Source organism: Cyprinodon tularosa, unplaced genomic scaffold (assembly GCF_016077235.1).
Source record: "Cyprinodon tularosa strain WSP-4 unplaced genomic scaffold, ASM1607723v1 ctg98, whole genome shotgun sequence".
Taxonomy (NCBI): domain Eukaryota; kingdom Metazoa; phylum Chordata; class Actinopteri; order Cyprinodontiformes; family Cyprinodontidae; genus Cyprinodon; species Cyprinodon tularosa.
In genome coordinates this window covers 2879884-2903121 of record NW_024039762.1, presented here as the reverse complement: position 1 = coordinate 2903121, position 23238 = coordinate 2879884, and the positions used below count along the sequence as shown (strand labels likewise).

Genomic DNA, 23238 nt, shown 5'->3' with positions numbered 1-23238 from the left:
CATAAGGACACTGTGCGTGTGTCTGTGTAGACATTACTCATAGGCTTATCCAAAAAATAAGATATCAACATATTCTAAGACACATTAAAACAAAAAGAGGAGGGAAAGATTAGATAATAGAAGGCCAGTTTTCTCTCTATATATTCTATTCTTTCAAATATTTTTTTTTCCCCAAAAAACCCCTCCCTTCTTCTCTTCCTCTTTTTTTTTTTACTTTCAAGGAAGCATAATTCTTCTTGTAGCTAATGTGCTGTGACATTTCATGGTACAATAGGATTTGGGAGACACAAAGAATTCTCATGGTGCCAGGATCTGTGTGATAACCTCAGCGTCTCCATGATTTTAGACTGCGGCAAGTCTGCAACTCCAGTTTTTATCTTGCTCTGAAAATCTAATTCTTGAGGCAGGATTTTCAATTCCGTGTAAAACAGCCAACATAGGTGACACATCAGGAGACTCTGGTAAACCGCAGCCGTCACGCATGCTCTCGGATTCAACGACATGCTGTTGGCAATGTCTGATTCACAGATTTAATGCGGCATCGACTGCTGAGAGAGATTAACTTTTTTGTCTGAGTTGGCGACACAGGTGACAGCTATTGAATTCATGTTGCTTACTGAATGACATGGTGTGGGGCAGCATCAACTTTCCTCAAAAGATGTGCATAGAAAGCATTTTGTGTTTAGCAAAAAGTAAATAAGCATCTTTTCTGTAAGATTATTTAGAAGATAAAATAATTTAAAGAAACAGCCTATCATTTCTTTCTCAAAAGATATGTTAACATCAATCAACCCTTTTGAAAAAAACAGTTCCTCTTCCTCAGCTTTTATTCAATTTACATTTTTATTCAGCAGGGAAAGTTAAGTCAGATTTTAATATCTGTGTATCTGATAAACAGAACGGCAACATGGAGGGTTGGAAAAATTAACGGTCTTTAAACTTAACGGTATTGTGGAGGATTTTTGCCAAGTTTTTAAAAAGCCGCCCTCTCCACTCAAATGCATGGACAACCCTGTACCTGCTCCTGAGAGCGAATACCTATTAAACGTGTGTGAGAGCGTACATGAGCCCATTTCTCCTCGTGCACTCTCTGTTTAAAAGCCGTTCTCATAGCTCATACAAGCTTACTGTGTCCGAATGTCCGCCCTACCCCCTAGATTCCTCAATCGCTATATCAGTTAACTTACCGTTTCAGACAGATGATCGCTACTTTTTGCTCCTCGTAGATCACATAACTCCTCCTCCACTGTGTGGTGCCTGCGCCATCTTTGTTATTAGCCGCCGCTGTCAGGTAGTGAAAGCCTATGGCGACAGTGGGCGATGTAACAGCGAATCCTAAAATGCTTTGCTAGGAGAGCTCTTCCCGCTAAACTTTTTAGGGATTTATCTGCCTCATCTGAGGCCTTTTTTTCTTCTCATACACTTCGTAGACACTTTTTCTCTTACAACCCTCGATCATTTTCAAAGAACTGCGGTGAGAAAGACAAGCTTCAGTGACTGTGTGAAACCGTAGCTCACCATATATGCCTGAAAGTGCGCATGCGCAGAAAAAGGTAGCTAACTTGGGTAAACATGTAGGATGGCTTTAAGTGAACATTAGAGACTGACATTTTTTCGGGAATCCCACGGGTCACGGGATTCCCGTGGGATGGGAGTCAGTATTAGTAACGATCACGTGATTGGGACGGTACAGGAGTAAACATTAACAGGAGCAGACGGGAGCGGGAGCAAACCAATAATAACTAAAAAAAAACTAGGATCGATGCCAAAAAATAAAATAAAATAGAAAGAAAAAAAATCCAGTACTGGCGCGGCGCCACTATTTTGTAGTTTTTTTCCTTGAAGCCTACACTATAATGCGAGTTAAAAAAACGACACGACCCAAAAACCAACAGTGCTTCCGCTCTGAGTTTTTCACCCGCGCTCAAAAACAACAAGAATGGGAGTGGAGCAGGAGCGGGAGTCTTTCTGAATGGGAGCGGGAGTAATTTCACCAGGAGTAGGACGGGACAGGATTTAGATTTCTACTCTGGCCCGGGATCGGGACGGGACACAATTTTTTTCTGTGGGAGTGGGACGGGACAGGAGTGAAAATCCACTCCCGTGTCAATCTCTAGTGAACATATAAAAAGAATGACTGACAATTAGGAGGACTTTTTATTTAGATGATCCACCTGCAAATAAAATATCTATACATTTAAGGCCTGTCCCAGTACTATATTTATTAGTTATTTTTTATTCTGGTACAAAAAAAAGACTTCTAAAAAAACAATAAACCAGATTAAACATTTTAAAGTGGACCTGAATTATATCCAGCACACATAACCCCCCAAACACATCATTTAGAAACTGTTTTTCTAGGCTAAATCTGGTTGGTCTGTTGTCTTTATTTAGTCCAGAAATAGCTGTTAAAATTGGGTTGTTGCAACGTCTTTTCAGTGTCTATCATTGGTAGGGTGAACAGACGTCCTCTTTTTCCCGGACATGTCCTACTTTTCATGCCTAAAAAAATGTCAGAGGGAAATTTGAGGTCCTCCTTTTCCGAAACCCAAATCTGGTCACCCTAATCATTGGACTAAAGTGGGACAAAATTTAAACTTTTCAACGATCTGAAAATTACGGTTGTTATTTTTGCAAACATTGTTTCGCATAAGCCATGTCGTCTTTTCATGTCTATTCAGCCAATTTTTGCTCGTTGGGTTATAAGTCATATAATCTGCAGCAGCGGTTCCAAAAATATTTTCAGCAACGCACCCCCTTCTGTGTCCAAACTGGGTTTACGCACCCCTTAGTCCCCCACACGATTAAAAAAAGCCAAAAAATGGAAGAAGCCTAAAGGCAGGAAACCCCCAAACAACAGGCTAAATCTGGTTGGTCCATCTTAGTCTTGATTTTGTCCATAAATAGCTGTTGAAAAATGAGCTGTGGTTGGTTGGTTTTATTTCGTCCTACATTAATCCAATAGTCCAATGTCTTCAACGATCTGAAAATTACGGCTTTTCACCTTTCACTTTTCAACCAAATGTAGTTTAGACGTATATCATGCTGCCTTTTGAATGTATTTTCAACCAATTTGTGCTTGGAGGGAAAGCAAAATTATTAAAAAGATTGGCTTAAGACAAGCTTTCGAAATCTCTGATTCTGATATCAAATCCTGTGGTTGCATGCTAAAAGGTACACGAAAATGCAACAGATAATTTCTATTTTAGTAAAATACGTGTCTTACTCTGAAAATTGTCTGATTATTTAAAGTAGGTTTTAGCTTGCTAAAAAAAAAGGTTGTCTGAAAAAGTCCTGTCTGTAAGCATGAAGTAAGTGTGAGCACTAAGCTATGCCACCCTGCATATATGTCAACAGCTTTTATTTTGAAGTAAGATAGGAAGTAGTGCTTGTGTTTTTCTTCTGTTGATGGAGTCCTCTAATAATAACTGGGCTGAAACAAGTCAGACAGAAAAACATTAAAGAAGCAACTTTGACTTTAAGTCATAAAAGAAAAAAGATGAGTGACAGACAACCTGTTTATAAGCACTGTAAGAAGTCCTCCAATGGATAACCTTTACTTACCAACACCAAAGACATAAGCTTCAAAGCTTTCTGTGGTTGATCAGTGTCTATTTCACAGTTTTTTTAGTCTGAGCTGCTCTAAATAGAACTTGACTGATCAAACCTGAGCTGGGTTATTTTCTAAGGTCTTTGAAGGTTTTTATTTTATTTGTGAGAACACAAAAAGGCCCCTTTCGTTGCTGCTTTTAGCATCTACAGTAGACCACCTTAGAAAGAGCAGAAATCGCTATGAACTGTTTTAACCCAGACACCAACATGCCACACCAGTTGCAGACTCCTTAAAAGTATCAATATTCTCTTTGTTATATAGTAAAAACATGTCTCTAGGTTTTGAAAAATCACAATGCTAAAATATTAAGAATTTTATACCACTTTGTTTTGTTTTAGGAGAAAACTGCAGCACTTAACAAGTTTTTTCTTTTCTTTTTTTTTTTTAGTTAAAATTGACCAAGTTGTTTCTTCTTCACTGGAGGATTCAAAACAGGAAGGTTTGTCTATATTCAAGGTCAATCATTTTCAATTAGTTTGAATGATACACTTTTTTTTGCGCTGAAATTTATTTCCAAATAAATCACTGCGTATGAGCAGGTTTACCCTGTGAACTATTTCTGTTTGGAAATCCTTGCATAAGTCACAGCAGATTGAACGTTTTCTATTGATCCCGTAGCACACACAGACTGGTGCCCTGCTGACCATCCTATAGATTCTGCCAGTAGCGATTAGATTTACAGGAGACCACGTGTCATGTGTTTCACACTTTTACTGCCTACACATTGACACCAGCTCTTTGCCTCTCACAGATGTCTCCTCAGTAGCTGAATTTGCTGAGGTGAGGTCCAGACTCATATTTAAAAAAACTAAATTTTTAGTGATGTACCAATTCCTTCGCTTACTCTCTAGTGTTACAGATATGTAGATATTTTTTCCAAGATCAGCACAAGAAAAGTCGTTTCTTATGGTTAAGTACTGGCTTACGTTAAGTCTGCCTGGATGCTTATTTGGGGCATTAAAATGCTTACTAATGGGTTACTATTTTTGATAATAGATTTTTGCGACCTACTTTAGGTTGACACATTAGTAAAACCATTAGAAAGTCTTTAATATTAAAACCAGATGTTTACAGTTTCCGTCACTCTTGACTGGAACTATTACATTTTGCCCGTTTATGGTTCAATGAAAACATGCATAAAACATCAAAAAAATACTGACATTAATTCAGGATGAAAAGGCTTTTACTAATCATGTCCTGCGCACTGCATAGATTTTACATATAGAATGAGATAATGCACCACATTTCATCTCTGTAAATGTCAGGCAGTGTCATGACAAATAAAAATACATGGGTGTATTTTTAATGACAGAGTGACCTGCAATATACAAAGTTAGTCAAGTGCATTGATTTACCCTAATGATATTACCTTATTATTAATCTCATAATTAACATTAATAATAAGGTTAATTATCACATTAATAATAATGTTATACTTATTTCTAATTATTTCCTCAAAAATCAAACTGCAATGAAGCCTGAGGTCATCAAAAGGCTAATTTGATTCACAGCCTGTCATTTTGGTCCCTTCTAAGCAAAGCTGTAAATCATTAGATGATTTCCAAGAATTTCAGAATGCTTCCAGCGATGCACAGAGCCATCTTCAGCCTCTGCTAATGGCAGATTACAAGTGATGTGGGCAAAATATTTATCTCACTAACAACCACACCTGGGGACTTACATCTTGTCGTTTTGATTTGCTCTACAATGTTTTTTGTTTTTTTTTCAGAGTCTGACAGGCGAGCATTAGACAGTGAGAAGTGTCACGCCCAGATTCATGAGACGGGCTTGGCAGGCCTGATATTGCTGTTTTGGCTGACTGTGTTATACCTGGAGGGAACTTGCTGCTGTCGCTGCTACAGCACAGCCAATTTAGCTGGAGCACAGCTGCTAAGAGGCTCCCCGAGGTGTGTGTGTGTGTGTGTGTTTCAGGATTAGCCACAGCACCAATTAAAGCCTCACACTGGTTTTTAAAGGATAAATTATTAACAGCAGAAGTGACCTCTCCGGTGGCCTTTTTTCCCCACTCTGCTATTCACTTGTGTGCCGATTCTTTTCTCCCACCTTTGTCAAACTTGTAGCCCTTTGATCTCTTCTTTCCTTGCCTGCTTTGTTTTCTCACTACCTTCTTTCAATTTACTGTTTACCATTTAATGGTACAATGCTTTAGACATGAGACAGTAAAAGATTCTCATGGCATAATAACAATAAATGAAAAGGTAGGAGTAAAGAAAAGCACAAGATTATTTATACCCCATTAGATCTGTGGTAAATTTTTTTGAATTCCAATGATAAGTTTTATTCTAAATAGAAACATATACAGATATCTCTAGACTGTATTAACTGTATCAATGAAAAAAAAATACATTCAATTTCACCTTTTAATTTCTGTGTTAGCTTTGTAATTGCATCTTTAATTCCAATGGGAGAACAGAGTAGTTGGCCTGAGGTGGGAAGGGCTGTAGCCTGGTTTATGCCTGACATGTTCACATGTTCCGTGCAGCCAGATATTTAGCACCTAAACCCCTCCTTGCAGCCCGACTGCCTCAACTGCCCACCAAGGAAACATTTTTAACTACCCATACAGGTCAATGTTGAAATACATGGTAAACAAGTAACTACTCCTACAAGCAAGGAGAATTTTGTGATATCTTATGATTCAGATTGTAAACAATTCAAAAAAATAAATTGTCTCTCTATCTATCCAGCACCTAGCTTTGTAAATTATATTAACTTGCACAGAAGGTTGGAAAATAACCGCTACTTTTAGCTGTTTTCAAACTGTGACTTTTAAAATCAATGTGTAGCCTGTGTGAATAGGTCATGCTTAATGTATGTTTAAAACTTATATCCTCCCTACATTCAAGTTCAATCAATGACTTAATATTTTGTGCATCTCTTTTATTTCATTTCCAACTTACACACTCATGCATGGAAAGGCTAATGAAATTATAAACATGAGGTGATAAAAGATAAATCCGCTCTCTTACCTTCCTCTGCTTTACCTTTTTCCTGAACATAATTTCCCTCTCAACTGTTTTGTATTACCGATGCCTCCAGGATACAGTTGGGTTTGGTTATTGCTGCCTGCTGCTGTTTTGTCCTTTATCTCTCTGTGTTCAATACAGCAAAAGCATGTTAGCCAGTAATGGATACTTTTAACCTTTTCCGGGTAATTTGATCAGACCCTTTAAATCAATCCAAGCATGCACAGTGTCTGGGTTATGGTCAGTGAACATGTTGAGAGCTGCTCCTGCTACTTGGCTTTAGTTTTTAGTTGTGATTTTTTTTTTTAAATGGAGAGCAGAGCATGCATGTCTATTGTGATGAAGTGTTTCGAAAATATTCAAAAATCTAAAATTGCTTTATGAAGTTACCAATGTGTGTCATGTATAGGTTTCCTGTTATAATAGTTTTTTCTTACAATGTTGGCTGCAGAACATATAGAACATTGAATCTGGGTACATGTCTTATTTATAAAATTTATAGTGCTATTGTAACCATCTATGGAATGGATTTCTTTTTGGCTTACAATATTTATCAAAATTTCCAGCTGAAATATAAGAAAAACATATAACATTGACTGAGATGTAACTTTGTTTGATAACCTTTACAGATTTTTCCTACAGATATCCTCAGGTCATCATCTGATCTCTGTGAATAGGCTTCGATTCTACTCAATATGCTCTTGCACTCTGATCTCTTCTTTCCTCGCTCTTTTCCACTTACCCTTGCTCCTTCAACCCCTCCCTTTTCTCCTTTCATTCCTTGAATATTTGGCCCCTCTCAGGTTTGATGAAGGAATTTAATTACAGCAGAGAGTAAGAGAGAGAAAAGGGAAGATAGTAAAGGAAGGAGGCAAAGAAATAATGAATACAGGTGCTGGTCATAAAATTAGAATATCATGAAAAAGTAGATTGATTTCAGTAATTCCATTTAAAAAGTGAAACTTGTATATTATATTCATACATTACATACAAACTCATATATTTCAGATGTTTATTTTGTTTAATTTTGATGATTACAAATGACAACAAATGAAAATCTCAAATTCATCATATCAGAAAATTAGAATATTACTGAAGACCAATAAAAACAAAGGATTTATAGAAATGTTGGCCAACTGAAAAGTATGAACATGAAAAGTATGAGCATGTACAGCACTCAGTATTTAGTTGGGCCTCCTTTGGCCTGTATTACTGCAGCAATGCGGCGTGGCATGGAGTCGATCAGTCTGTGGCACTGCTCAGGTGTTATGATAGCCCAGGTTGCTCTAATAGTGGCTTTTAGCTCTTCTGAATTGTTGGGTCTGGTGTATTGCATCTTCTTCTTCACAATACCCCATAGATTTTCTATGGGGTTAAGGTCAGGAGAGTTTGCTGGCCAATTAAGAACAGGGATACCATGGTCCTTCAACCAGGTACTGGTAGCTTTGGCACTGTGTGCAGGTGCCAAGTCCTGTTGGAAAATGAAATCTGCATCTCCAAAAAGTTGGTCAGCTGCAGGAAGCATGAAGTGCTCTAAAACTTCCTGGTATGTGGCTGCGTTGACCCTGGACCTCAGAAAACACAATGGACCAACACCAGCAGATGACATGGCACCCCAAACCATCACTGACTGTGGAAACTTTACACTGGACTTCAAGCAACGTGGATGAAGTGCCTCTCTTCTTTTCCTCCAGACTCTGGGACCTTGATTTCCAAAGGAAATGCAAAATTTACTTTCATCAGAGAACATTACTTTGGACCACTCACCAGCAGTCCAGTCCTGTTTCTCTTTAGACGCTTCTGACGCTGTCTGTGGTTCAAGAGTGGCTTGACACAAGGAATGCGACAGCAGAAACCCATGTCTTTCATACGTCTGTGTGTGGTGGTTCTTGAAGCACTCACTCCAGCTGCAGTCCACTCTTTGTGAATCTCCCCCACATTTTTGAAGGGGTTTTGTTTCACAATCCTCTCCAGGGTGCGGTTATCTCTCTTGCTTGTACACTTTTTTCGACCACATCTTTTCCTTCCCTTCGCCTCTCTATTAATGTGCTTGGACACTGAGCTCTGTGAACAGCCAGCCTCTTTAGCGATGACCTTTTGTGTCTTGCCCTCCTTGTGCAAGGTGTCGATGGTCGTCTTTTGGACAACTGTCAAGTCAGCAGTCTTCCCCATGATTGTGTAGCCTATAGAACTAGACTGAAAGACCATTTAAAGGCTTTTGCAGGTGGTTTGAGTTAATTAGCTGATTAGAGTGTGGCACCAGGGGCCATCAATTTTGAACCTTTTCACAATATTCTAATTTTCTGATATGATGAATTTGAGATTTTCATTTGTTGTCATTTGTAATCATCAAAATTAAACAAAATAAACATCTGAAATATATGAGTTTGTATGTAATGTATGAATATAATATACAAGTTTCACTTTTTAAATGGAATTACTGAAATCAATCTACTTTTTCATGATATTCTAATTTTATGACCAGCACCTGTAGACAGTGACCCTTAGAGCAGAAAGAGGTAAAGATAACAGTGTTTAAATCAGACCTGGTCAGTCTGAAAGAGAGAGACATATTGAGCTGAAATTAGTGAAGGTAGTATCGATTCTGTGCTGTATTGATGCTGCAAAGCTGGAATACATACTTTGAAAATATCGTTGAATCCCACAGAGCCTAGATTATTCCTGTGAGAAGGGTAATCTATGCAGCAAATCACACCTTAAAGTTTCACATTCTGTTTGCTATCATAAACAAGGTGATCTTTTACAAGCTTGTTTATGAGCCTTTTAGATGGACTTATTAACTGCATGTTGAGAAGGATACAGCAACCTTGAATCTGTGTACAGAAAGCTCAGTTGGCCCCTATTAGAGAGTGCCTACACACAAATCCTCCTGCTGATGAGCGATGAATGCATATGTGTAATTATTGAAATTCTAATCGTGAAATGTGATGTGATTTGCATAAGTATCAAGGGCTCAGATTAAGAGAGTATTAAAGTCTGTTATGCACTTTGTACCTAAAAAGTACGAAATCTAAATTAATTAATTTCTTTATGCATCTGATGCCTATGAAGATATTTGTTGTTTGCGTTTTTAAATTCATAGTTACATCTAATTTAAATTAATATATATATTTTTTTTAAATACAACCCTATAACTTATAGAGTTGTGTTGAATAAATATATTGATTTTACTGAAGAAAGTAAATATATTTTTAAATGAATTTAGATGAGTTAAAAGTATGCAAATACTCCTTGGAAAGAATTCTGCACCAATCTGCATAGTACGTTGCAGTCATGTTCCACGGAGCTCTGATGTTGCCAGATCCTGGAAGCTGCAAAACAGAGCTAAAAAAAAAAAACAGATTGCATTAAAGATTCATGCCGAATCAAAAAAGAAGCAAAAGGAAAGTGATCATCATTCAAGCTTTAAAGCAATGGTGCCGACTTAAGAAAGCAAATGGACCCGGAGGCCTTCTAGAGCTTGCAAATTTCCTTTCAAACAGGCAAGTTTAAACTCTGCTACTGTTAACCATTTGCATTAAAAAACCTCTCAATTAGGTGATGAACAGTACAGAAAAAGAGCGTGTGGGCACAAATGTGCCCCTTCTGGTCAGGAGGAAAGTTGGAAACTTGTTGCTATCAACTTTAACCAACAATGTCCATCTAACTAATTCTAATTTATCCAACATCAAGTTAGTTTGAAACTGTATTCTATCACCAGGGAATGGAAATAAGAACAAGTTTTGGATGTGCACAATGTGTCGAGTTGCAGGTATTGCACAAAACAGATATGATAGGAAACACACCAAAAATAATTTGCTTTATTTAGTGTACACCAATCAAAACATCAGTTTTCTTTATGCAGTCATAAAAATATAAAAGAAAAGCTCTTTGGTTTTTGAGTGTTTAGATCAGGGATGTCAAAGTGAAATACACAGAGGGCCAAAAAAACAAATTTGATAAAAGCCGAGGGCCCAGGCTGGTTAAATATTTATTAAAACATATTGAATGAACATAGCTTATTGAATCAAATCCTAACACATAGTTTAAAAAAAAATATTAATATCAATATTTTTAATAAACTTTTATTATATTAATGAACTTATTAAGATAAATACATAAATTAAAGTGCATGCATTATGAATTATGTTTGGGTTGTTTTTGATTTTTAACAAAAAATACCAAAACAATCTAAACATGCAAAGCACAACAACGCACCAACACTACATTCCCCACCAAGGCAACGGAAACCTGCAAAGTCACAAGCGGCCGTGGCCTGTGTGCTGATTCTAATGGTAATTAAATGTCATCCAGGGGGCCATGGATAAACAATTCGCGAGCCGGACGCAGCCTTGACTTTGACATATGTGGTTTAGATGGTTGGTTAGTCCAAAATATTAGATCAATTAGTGGTGTAGTGCACGTTTTTTTGACCTATTAATCTACTATGTGCTGCCCTGTGATGGACAACACAAAGACACCAGCTTGCTGCCAGCATCTGTCCTGGAGATGGGTAACAGCCCCCCTGCAACCCAGATAGGACATGTCTTTACAGACAACAGATAAATGTTTTATTGTTTTACAAATGTCCAAAATGAACATATTTTTAAACATCAAATTGTGGTTATTTTTTATTGCATTTTGTGAAATGATGACCTTGCCGTCTACTTGGCTCATGCCAGCTTGAAACCTTAACAATTACCCAGGTTAACGTTTTTTATACTTTCCACATTCCTTTTTGTCTACAGGTTTTGTCAAACCTTGTTCACGAATGAGGGAAGAAGGGAGCGGGAGATCGACAGGCGGATTGGCGCAGCGTCTGCCGTGAAGCGGGCGCTGTACCGGTCCGTCGTGGTGAAGAGAGAGCTGAGTCAAAAAGCGAAGCTCTGGATTTACCGGTCGATCTACGTTCCTACCCTCATCTATGGTCATGAACTCTGGGTCATGAACGAAAGAACGAGATCGCGGATACAAGCGGCCGAAATGGGTTTCCTCCGTAGGGTGGCTGGGCTCTCCCTTAGAGATAGGGTGAGAAGCTCGGTCATCCGGGAGGGACTCGGAGTAGAGCCGCTGCTCCTCCATGTCGAGAGGAGCCAGTTGAGGTGGCTCGGGCATCTGGTTAGGATGCCTCCTGGACGCCTCCCTGGTGAGGTGTTCCGGGCATGTCCCACCGGGAGGAGGCCCCGGGGAAGACCCAGGACACGCTGGAGAGACTATGTTTCTCGGCTGGCCTGGGAACGCCTTGGGGTTCCTCCTGAGGGGCTAGAAGAAGTGGCTGGGGAGACGGAAGTCTGGGCCTCCCTTCTTAGGCTGCTGCCCCCGCGACCCGACCCCGGACAAGCGGAGGAAGATGGATGGATGGATGGTTATGTCAAACACAGGATGCTTGTTGAAACGGATTAAGAAATATCTTTAAAATGTAACAAGGGCCATAGATTTTTATCTAAATATCTATATAGATATGCATCTATCTTTATCTATTTATCTAATCTAAATTTTCTGCTACACATGTGGAGTAACCACATTTAGGCGCAGTGTTGTTTAGTGCCATCAGCCTGTTAACCATTTTCAATGGAAGAATGAAACAGATACTACATCCAGGATATGTTTTTTACCCCAGTGCACAATTCTAATGTTCCAGAAACCTTCATTTATGAAAACTAACACTTGCGAGGGACATACTTTTTTGATCCGCAACCAGCCAGAACAGAGGGGCACTTGATGTCAAATGACAGAACTGTTCACCAAAGAGACTGATGTGCAGTTTTTTATGTGCCACATCTTCTACTGAGACCTCCTGCTAGGATTCCTGCAAATGTTTTCTTCAAATAATGCAATGTTTCGTCATGTTGATTGATTCCAAATCAAATAATGCAATGTTTCGTAATGTTGATTGATTTGTTAAGTGAAAATTGCATGGTAAATTATACTTGTTATATCAGCTCAAATAGTTAAAGGAGAAGGAGAATGTCCCAAAGGAAGAAAAAGGTGTATGGGATATATACCGTATATACAGTGCTTCCACATATGACGGCTTTTTTTTTTTCCTTGATGTTGTTCCACATGTACAGTGGAATTACTCTAATTGATTCACTAATGAGAGCATTTTCCCACCTCCAGATAGAACCATAGACAAATGCAAACATGCCAGTTGCTATTGTTCAGTTTCTTATTACAAACCAGACATACACAAGTCAGGGCATTCACAGCATGGATACACACACTAAATCCTCTCTTTTTAGCTTCTCATTGTTGCCTTGGAAAAACATTATTCTGTCTATAGTCTCCATTCTTTCACCAGACGCTATATAAGCATTCTCTCTTTTCCTTTTGCCCTCTCATTCTCATGGTAATTTGACTGCCTGAAAGGACTGCTGGGGGATTGTTCCTTCACATTCAACAAAATACGGTAAAAAGTCATTCCTGGGATTAAAACGAAAGAAAGCAAGAAAAAAAAAGCTCTGCGGTGGATTTCCAAGGCTCCGTTGTCATGCCTGCACTAGCCTGTCTTCTTCCCTCCCCCTGTTCAAATGCTAATGAGCCAAAGCTTGATTGTTTCCACATATTTTAATCTTCTGTATGAGTATGAGAAGAAAGGGAGGTGGGCAAGAGATGGGTAAAGAGGGAGGGTTTAGGCAGTGAAGAGATGAGAGTAAAACACATGATGGACAAGGAAAAAAGAAGAGGGCAGAGTTTCAGCAGGCAGAGGAAGGAAAGGTTGGGAAAGTTAAAGATGACGGATGAGGAAATGAGGGAGTAAAGCCAATTGTCTAGGTAAGAGACGTGAGAGGATAGAATCAATCTGTGGGATAGAAAAATCGGTTGCAGAGGCAGCACATCTTATAAGGAGAAATTCTCACCTTATTAGCTGTTACAAAGAATATGTATATAAAGCCTCATTTGAAATTTAAAGAAGATCACTGCAGAAACGTGAATCATCTGTAGGCTTTGCTTCTCTATATGTCTTCATTAGACCAATCACAAGTCTGAAGCCAAATCCTCTGCTGCTGTTCAGGCCCAGACCTCTGGGTTGAGCACTATTTAGAGCCAATGAGAGGAAGAGTGAGAGAGACCTCCTTGAATAAACTCACATAACATTTACATAAATATACATAATAAAAGAGCTATTTGAATGCTCCCCCTCCCATCTGTGTATCTTGAAAGCTAGAGGTCATTCAATTTCCAAAGAAGAAAGTTGTTTTCTGATTATTTTAATCTTTTTTTTATTTTGAAAGATTCAGAAAGGTGGAGATTAAATTATCTGGGTGGGTTCTGAAAGTCAAATACGGTGGAATGTTTTTCCTCGATAGGACTCAGGAAGGAATTTATTTTTGAAAATTGTCCTGCAGAGCACACACCATGTTTTTTTTTTTTTTTGTTATAAACAAAGCAAAAATCATATTTCTACAGCAACATTTAAGATTCTTTCCTTGTCGTTCTTGTTGTTGTGTTTTTAAAATATCTTTATGTTTTTTTTTGTTTGTTTGTTTGTTCTTTGTTGGACCATTTAAAATGTGTGAGTTTTTTTAACACTAAGTATTCCAGGTTGTGACTTTGTGACATTGGTCATTGCATTCAATTTGATTTCTGATTATTAAAGTTTTTAGGAGAGAGTTTGGAAGTTCTGGCTGCTTATGATCAATTCATTTAAGTTAATTTCAGGTAAATAAATTTCAGTTATATATTTAAAGCCCCAGTGTCTAGGATTTTCACAGTGGCACACCATCTAGTGCTAAGCTAAATGAATTACAAACAACCTTGAAGCGATACCTACGACAGAATCCATGGCGGGTCATAGTTTTTATGATAGAGTGTCCCATCAGTTGATGAGGTACAGAATGAATTTATTGATGGCAATAATTGGCAAGAATGTCCTCCATTTAGTACCGTGTGCAGCTAACAGGTAGCAGTTTAATGTACTTTAGTATTCAGGCAAGACAGACAGTGGGATTACTGAAAAAGTGTTTCTTAAAAAAAATGGAGCCCCTAGGGCATCTGAAGCAGGAAACTCTGGAGAGAGGGCACGTAGGTTAATGACCATGATAACCTGACAGAGGATGATGTAATGTGTAAGTCACTAACCTGGTTTAGAGTACAGTCCATGCCCAGAGAATGAGGTTAATACCAGCTGGTCGGCTGGTATCAGCTGAGATAGATGCAGGAGTCTCAAAGCCAGGTCATTCAAATACAAATCAGAACAGCAACAGGCAGGCTCAGAAGTTGAGAGGCAGAACAGGATAAGATAATCAGAAACATTAAGGTAAGCTAAAAACACACTCACCACAGGCTGGAGAGAACGAGCTGGCCCTGATGAATGGGAGCAAGCAGTTTAAATAGAGACAGGAGCAGGTGGATCAGATGAGCAGTAATGAGAAACCAGGCAGAATTAGACAGGTGAATTAAATTAATTATTTAGCTAGTCATCAGTGCCAAGATCATTACAGTATTTGCAAAATCCACTAGAACTATAACCTGTTATAAAAACAATCGCCCATCTCGTAAAGAAATACCTGAAAGAGGATCTTGGGAAATACAACTGCTGGGAGGACAGAGTAGTTGCCTGACAACAATGAGCTGTTTTTTAACATAAGACAGAAATACACCTTGCTGTTATATTAAATTAACTTACCTGTCCAACAGAAAGTTTGCAGTTTCGTCCTGGTTGGAACTTATTTTTCTTTTATTTGTGACTTCCTCTATCTTATTGTTTAGAATGTACGGATGGTCCGCCATTTCAATCGAAATCCCCAAAGAAAAGGATCCAGCATTGTCCTTGATATGAAAAGCGTTGGCTGAAATGTTTGTCCAGATTGGTCAACTTTAAAAATGGGATCTTATTAGACTTGGAAGAAGGCATATTTATAAAAGCAATACTTGATTTTTGATAATTAAAAGCTAAATAATTTGCATATTTTCCCTTTCAATTCAAGTGAATAAAATTTGACGTATTTAGTTAGATTCTCAGGTCACTTTTGAAGAGAAAAAAAAATCTATAAATAATTTGTTGCATGTCAATTCCACTTGATCAGTTCAATTAAAAACAATTTTATGACGTTTATTTGCGATGGAGTACCGGTTCACAACAAGAAATACCCTTATTCAGTTCACTCTAATTAAGTAAAATATATATCATTCATCTAATATATAAAATATATTAGTTGCATGTAGTTCCTTTATATAAAGCAGCTCAGTTAGATTCTTCATTGTATAACATTGTTTTCCCTTTAATTTATTTGGTCTATTACGGCTTTCCTCATTTCATATTAAACTAAATAACTTGTGTCTTTTCCTTTTTTTGTTTTTTACATGTCCGTTCAACTATTTCATTTCAGCTTAGATTTATTAACTTCATTTCAGTTTTAGTACCTTCCGTTTGTCTCTACATTATATTGCCAGCTTTAACCAGTGCTTATTTTACAAATTTATTTATATTTTCCCAACCAATTTTAATCAATCCCTGACCAATCTGTTCACTGAATTATTAGTAGCATAATCTGATTCACATTCTTTTGCAAATGCATGCAGTCCATGTTCTGTTACACTTAAGTGAACCATCCATTTACTTTGTTCATTAATAATGTGTTTATAGTTTGAAGGAAGAAGAATGCAATACAATCATGTCTACTTTCTTTCTTTCTTTCTCATTTCTACTTTTTTCTTTTCATTCTATTATATTCAAGTCTTTTTAGAAAGGATGTAAAGTCTTAGGATAATGCCACTGTCATTGTCATACATAAAAAAAATGTTAGTCTAAATGTGTTAAAATGTATAGAGCCTCATGTTCTGTGTTTGAAGCATGTTTTATGATTTTGATGTACTATGGTTAAAGGTTCATAGATGTATATAGGAGATCAACTGCTAAATTAATGTCTTTCATCATTATTTTCAAACAATAGTGAGTGAAGCATCTGGGCCGTGTAGTAAAAGTTTAATCAATAATTTTCCTGGACCCTTGCTGTAGCATTGGAGAGGGATATATGGCAAGTCAGAGCTGGCAGGCTACTTTATGTGGTGAATAGTGGTGATCATATCATCCAACCTCATTAAAACTAAAGGTCTTTACATTATGTCATGAATTTATCTTTCATAATCCTTCAGATTTATTTATCACAGTATCTCAACACAATACAAATATTGTAAAGAGTTCCTTGATGGGAAATAAATATAAGCTAATTGTTTAAGCATGATGCACTGAAACACTTTTTGCCAGTAATCTATTGCATTTATATCTTGTTAATCAGTTCATTTAAACTTTGTTTATTTATATAGTGCCAATTCACAACATGTATCATCTCAAGACAAACTACAGAGACAACACAGTCTTATGCTTTTTATGCTTCTGAAAGTTCTTCAGAAGGGTTTTATAACATTCTTGTGAAGTTTTTAAGAAACTACAACTAGGTTGGTGAACACATGATGTGCCCTGATAAAAAAATAAAAAAATAAAAAAAAAAGATAGAATTAGATGCAGGAAGTTAGAAATAGATGAACAAATTATATGCCTTTTTTCAGAGGATGAAAAGATTGTTCACTTTCTAAATATACAGTATGGGTACAAACTGTAACCATACTCTATCATATTCAGTCTCCAGAGCCACTTTATATGCACCCGCACAAACGCACATAATGCCAAATAATGTTGCTCAAGTTGCCAAACATTTCCTCAAACACAAACCCTCACAAAACCCTAATCCCAGGAGCCATAAACTGAGCAATTTAAGTTGATTTTAAGTTAAATAGCTTACCCATATTCTCGTACACAGCCTACACCTCGCCTCTTTCTGACCTTTACAACAGCACAGCCACAGGAATTCACCAAAAGTTCAGCAACCCACACAGTCACCCTCCATCACCTCCTTATCTTCCACCGGGTCACTGAGCACCAAGTGCAAACTGGGTGTCCTCAGGGAATGTTTGTGCAACTTGTTTATGACATCCCAGGAGTGTGTTGATGCTGTTTCTGTCGATGTTAACAAGAGAGATAGAGAGGTAGAATGCTGGAACATGCCGTTCCGCTGGGGAACAGTGTAGTCGACCTGATCTTCTGTGGGGCAGTAGGGAAGGAGTCAGTCGGACAAAAAAGCTCAAAGAGAGATGAGGGCGAAGAGGATATCAGAGGAGTGAGAGCAAGAGTGAAGGTAACAAAAATATAAAGGTGAGGAGATAAACTGAAAGCAAGATAAAGGTAATGGAAAACAACAAACCTGCAGTAATAGTCCAAATCTATTTTGGATGTGAAGAGGTTTGCCCTCCGCAATGAGGTTTAACATAATAGAATTAAAGTCTTCTCCTCATAGAGAGAGAGAATTTACTCAGAAGATTAAATACAACTTTAAATTACCCATCAGGATTAGAACTTTAATTTGATTTTAACAACCTTCAAAATGATGCAGACACCCCTCTTACTACTGCTTTGATTATATTTAATAGGTCATAGAGTGTATATTTCACATAGCCCATGTTCTGCATTTTGATTAAAAAGCAACTTTTTCCATTTGCACTGACCTCATAGTCATGTCTGCTGATGAAATTTGCAGACACCCTGATAAAACCTCATATCCGCTCATTTATATTTGAAAAACAGGAGTGTGCCTACAGGGTTTATAAGCCTTAAGTTTCCATCCATCCATCTTCTCTTACTTATTCCACCAGGGTCATGCTGGGGCCGGTGCCTATCTCTGGCAGTCTGTTGGCAAAAGACGGGGAACACTCTGTACTGGCTACCAGTCTGCTACAGGGAAACACAGTGACACAAACTCACACCTAGGGAAAATTTAGAGATGCCAATTAACCTAAAAGTCATTTTTGGACTGTTTGGACTGTGTGAGGAAGCTGGAGTACCCAGAGAACCCATGCATGCACAGGGAGAACATGCAAACTCCAAACAGAAAGACCCTGGACCGGGGATCAAGCCCAGAACCTTCAGTTCTACCAATTGCGCCACCATACATTCGGGTTGTAGATTTTATTCACTTCTGTTCAAATTATTGAGTGTCAATAAAAACTCACTTTATTTTATTTATACATCAAATTCAGTACATTCCTTTATCAGAAGGATTGTGTCTTCAATTTGTATTTTTACATAACATTTGCAAAAGTTTTGAGGGTCGTCCGAAACTTCAAAGATTGAATTAAACTAGTTTTATTTTTATCTGAAAAAGCCTCCAAGGTCAATATTTGAATATTGGCAAATACACCTATTCACACCCATTAACCCTTTTTAGATTCTTTCACTATTGCAGCTACTTGCATTTTCATCTTCACACACCCTAACCCACTGATAGAATCAAGTGCTACCAAGTGCCTTTAGAAGAACTTAATTTCTTTATTAAAAGTATAAAGTTGTGATATGACAAAACATTAGACTGGGATACAGAGGTTAGTGTAAAGAAAGTGTAAAAGTGAAAATGTGAAATAAGTTGAGGAACTTGATTCACACATTTAGCAGGAGATGAAATTGAGTTAAAAAAGGTAACATAAAGCCGTGAAGAGAAAATAACCACAGAAATGTTTTAAAGAGGTATTTATCATTACTTTGCCACCTGTATCATGTACTGTAGCAGCATGGCCTTCATCTCTATCACCGCTGCAGAGAGTGAAACAGCTGCAGGTTTTCACCACAATCTTCTTCCTTAAAAGATATCATACAGAATGAAATCCTATATTCTACACTGTCTGGTATTTTTGTATTAAAAATTTCATTTGTGTGGTAAGAATTCAGCAAAATCTTCTGAAACAAGCTTAGGAAAATCTATTACTGTAGGTACGTATTCATCTAACCCAGGACCAGCTCTGTTAGATTCTTTGATTATGTTATGTATAAAACATTAAGAGCTTTAACAAATGAGTGAAATATAAATAAAAAAGTGCCATTTTACTAAAATTCAACCTCATGTAAGTAAATAACATGATCCCACATGCATACACACCCTCAATTTTAAATGTAGTAAAACATAATCAGACTGATATATCTGTATTCATCTGGTGTTGATGTGTTGGTTTTCTTTTGAGTCTCTATACTTTCCTGTTGTTTATTTGCTCTGACTTTTCCTGCTGTATTTTGGTAATTCCTTATTTCTTTGTCAGTTTTAATAAGATCTTGCTGTGTGAACTGTGTGAACTGATTCATTTAAGCTTATTTACTTATTTCTTTTGTTCTCTTCCCTGTGTGTTGTGATTTTAATCCTTAGGTCAGCGTTTGCCTTTTTCTCCTTGGTTAAGTGTTTCACTGTGACTTGGTTCAGCTTCCTTTGTGTTTATCAGTATTCATCTCTTAGTTAACTGTCTTTTCCTGTGATTTGGCTGCTCCCCTTTATCACCTGGTTAACTTACCTGAATTAAACATAATTTTCCACTAAATCCCTCTGTTACTACCCCTTGCATGCCTGTTTTTCTGGCTGTCCTCCATGTACTGTTCTCTGCTTTTTTTGGCTTGTTTTTCAAAATCTATTATTAAATCTTTGTGATGCAAATCCTACATTCTTGTCACCACTTGGTTCCTTCTCCAAATCCACACCGCAGGACAAATACAATCACTATATGAACAGGTTAAATCCCAGCCAATAAGGAAATGTGCGATTAATTGTATTCCATTGTTTATTACTCCCATCTTACTCTTAATACCGTACTTGTTTTTTCACTCATTTGCTTATTAAATTATCTATTTAAGCCAAGAATGTTATGTCTTATACCTTCCTGTTTAATTAACCGAATCATAATTTCCTACATAGTTCACTTTTGGCACCTGGAACTTGTTTTTAACTATTAATACTCTACTACATAGATGCAGACACTCCCTGGCATTTACTCATATTTATTCTTAATCTTTTCACATTTTGTTTACATTTATGCTTATTTTTTTAATCATTGCGACCATATTATTTCTCAGTCCAGGAAAAAATTAGATTTTGTTGCTGTGCTGAGATCAACAGTGTAGGATCTGTGGACACAAACTATTATTCATACACTGCTGGTTAATCTAGCCTTCATTGGAGAACAGCAACATGGAAGCCATTGTTAATTGAAAGCCATTTAAAATCCAGCAAATGTGAACTTTTCAGCAGTGCAAAAACACGAAACCTACAGCCAGAGTTATGATAGCTTAACTTACATCAAAGCATATTAGTGTGTTAGATTGGCCCAGTAGAAACAAAGACCCAAATCCATAAGATAATCTATAAGAGACAGCTTAACAGTGGATGTTAACAGACTCTGTCGATCCAGTCAGTCTGTGGTGGAGCTATTTTGTAAAGAAGACTGACAAAAATTTCAGTAATTAAATGTTGAAAGTTTGTAATAACCCCAAATGACCTAGAGTTGTAACAGCAGTTCTTCAAAGTGTTGACTTATTGCAGCTGAATACAAATGTACACACACTATGCAAACTATTACCTAGAAGAAGAGCATGATTTATTATTCCTCCTTTATAATTGTGCACTTCTTTGTGATGGTCTATCAAATGAAATCCCAATGAATGTACTCAGGCATGTGGCTGTAATTTAAGAATTTAAAGAAGTTTAAGACATTAGTATTTTTGCAAAGCACCGTATGTCTTTATTAGATCATTTTTTCTTTATAATATTATAGCGTATAACAACTTGACACAGCTGCTTGAACTTTTTCTTTATTAAATCCTGGAGAAGAACAGTTTCTGTCTTCTCAAGGTTTCTGACAAGCAATAGCCCAAGCTTATTTGTGCTGCATGTATTTGTAATCTATGCCTTGTTTTTTTTATGCTGCTGTTTTCATAAGCTCATCCTTAAACCCTTCCGCTGCTGTGCTTAAAGGCACAGCGAGTTAGAGTGAATCTCAGAGCTGGACCCAAAAATAGCCTGCATTCTTTCCTCTGTGTTTCAGGAAGCATCAGAAGAGACCGGAACAACCCCCCCCACCCACCCACCCTCTTCCCTCCCATATTCCCATGCTATTTCTTTGTCTTATCAAGCCTGTTTTTTTCCAGTATATTGCTCCAGTTATATGCTCATCAATGGCCATTTATGTTTGTCAAATGCATTAGCGACAGTGTGGGCCTGTGCATCAGCAGTATCTCTGCTACCACATTACCGACATCCCTGTCCAGTTACTAAACCTTATGAATGATGACAAAATCTTTACATTTTTATTTATTTATCTTTGAATTGTTTGCATGGGGTTTAGGCCTACAGTTATCTGTTGATAGTAACCTGTCCTTAGGTATGTTGCAAGTGTTTGAGACAATCAAATTAATCTTTTCCTGGCTGTGATGTTAGATGTTATCTCACCTGTCATAGTAGTACATATGCAGCCACATTGTTGGTCAATATTTCCATCAGCATCTGATCACACGTACTGTTACATTTTTTATTTTTTTTGCTTTATGGAAAAGCAGAATTAGGATTTTTTTTTTTTTTATGAGATATTAATGCCTGAAAAAATCTATTAAATTAGAGGGATATTACAAAGAAAATGAATGTCTTTTAGGTTCTGTCTGGCTTCCTAATATCTTACTCCTTAAACAGCATCCATTGGCCAATACAGCAACCCAATCTGACCAATACCATTAACCACCTGAAACAGAAACTTACATCATTCTATAAAATTTACATAACCTTCCTTTCTCAAAGTACGACAGTTCCTGAAGAAATCTTCCCTGTTTAAGATCATATGAGATTGCCAACATTATTTCTAAATGACAGATTGAGAAAAGGGCTGGGCTGCTCAGTGATGTAGTGGATAGCACTGCTGCCTTGCAGCAAGAAGGTTCTGGGGTTTGATTCCCGGCCCGCCCTGGGTCTTTCTGCATGGTTTTTTCATGTTCTCCCTGAGCATGCGTGGGTTCTCTCCAGGTACTCCGACTTCCTCCCACAGTCCAAAAACACCAGTGTTGCATAGTAACAAAGTAAAAATACTTCACTACTGTACTTAAGTATATTTTAGAGTACTTTATACTTTTCTAAGAGTATACATTTTTTTGAGAACTTTCACTTTTACTTCACTACATTTGACAACTAAATTGCATACTTTTACTCCGATACATTTTTAATGTTTGTTTTAGTTACTAAGTAAAAAAAAAAAAAAAAACAATGAGCAAGAGAGCGAGAGAAACGCAAGTGTTTTGACCCCGCCTACTGACTACAAAGTCTGGTCTTGCCTGAGCTTGTTCATCAACACCAATAGGATACGTCTTTTTCGCAAAGCCAGTCTAAATTTAACCTACACTTGGTTGTTTATATTATTTTAAGTGAATTTAACCTCCAAAGTTTACCAAAATGTTAAAAAATGTCATTCAAACTGCACTACTTTTTACTTATACTTTTCTCTACATTACTTGAGTACATCTATTTTTACAGTAATTCTTATACTTAAGTACAAGCCATTTCAGATACTTTAAGACTTTTACTCAAGTAACATTTGAGTCAGTGACTTGAACTTTATTCAACACTAAAAAACACAAACTGTTAGATTAATTGGCTTCTCTGAAGTCCCCTTAGGTGTGAGTGTGTGCATGAATGGTCTCTGTGTTGCCTTGCAATGGACTGGCGACCTGCCCAAGGTGTACCTGTAGACAGCTTGGACAGCTTATTCCCACTTGGGATTAAGAGTGTTTGAACATGGTTGGATGAGAAAAGGGATTTTTTCAATTAATTTTTATTTCTTAGA

The 23238-nt window shown here is 37.3% G+C and overlaps 1 protein-coding gene across 3 annotated transcripts in view; it reads left to right on the top strand.

Moving 5' to 3' along the window:
- Nucleotides 1-23238, top strand: part of LOC119777092 (RNA-binding motif, single-stranded-interacting protein 3-like) — a 180883-nt gene that overhangs the window by 35503 nt on the left and 122142 nt on the right. The gene's annotated exons all lie outside the window — the stretch shown is intronic.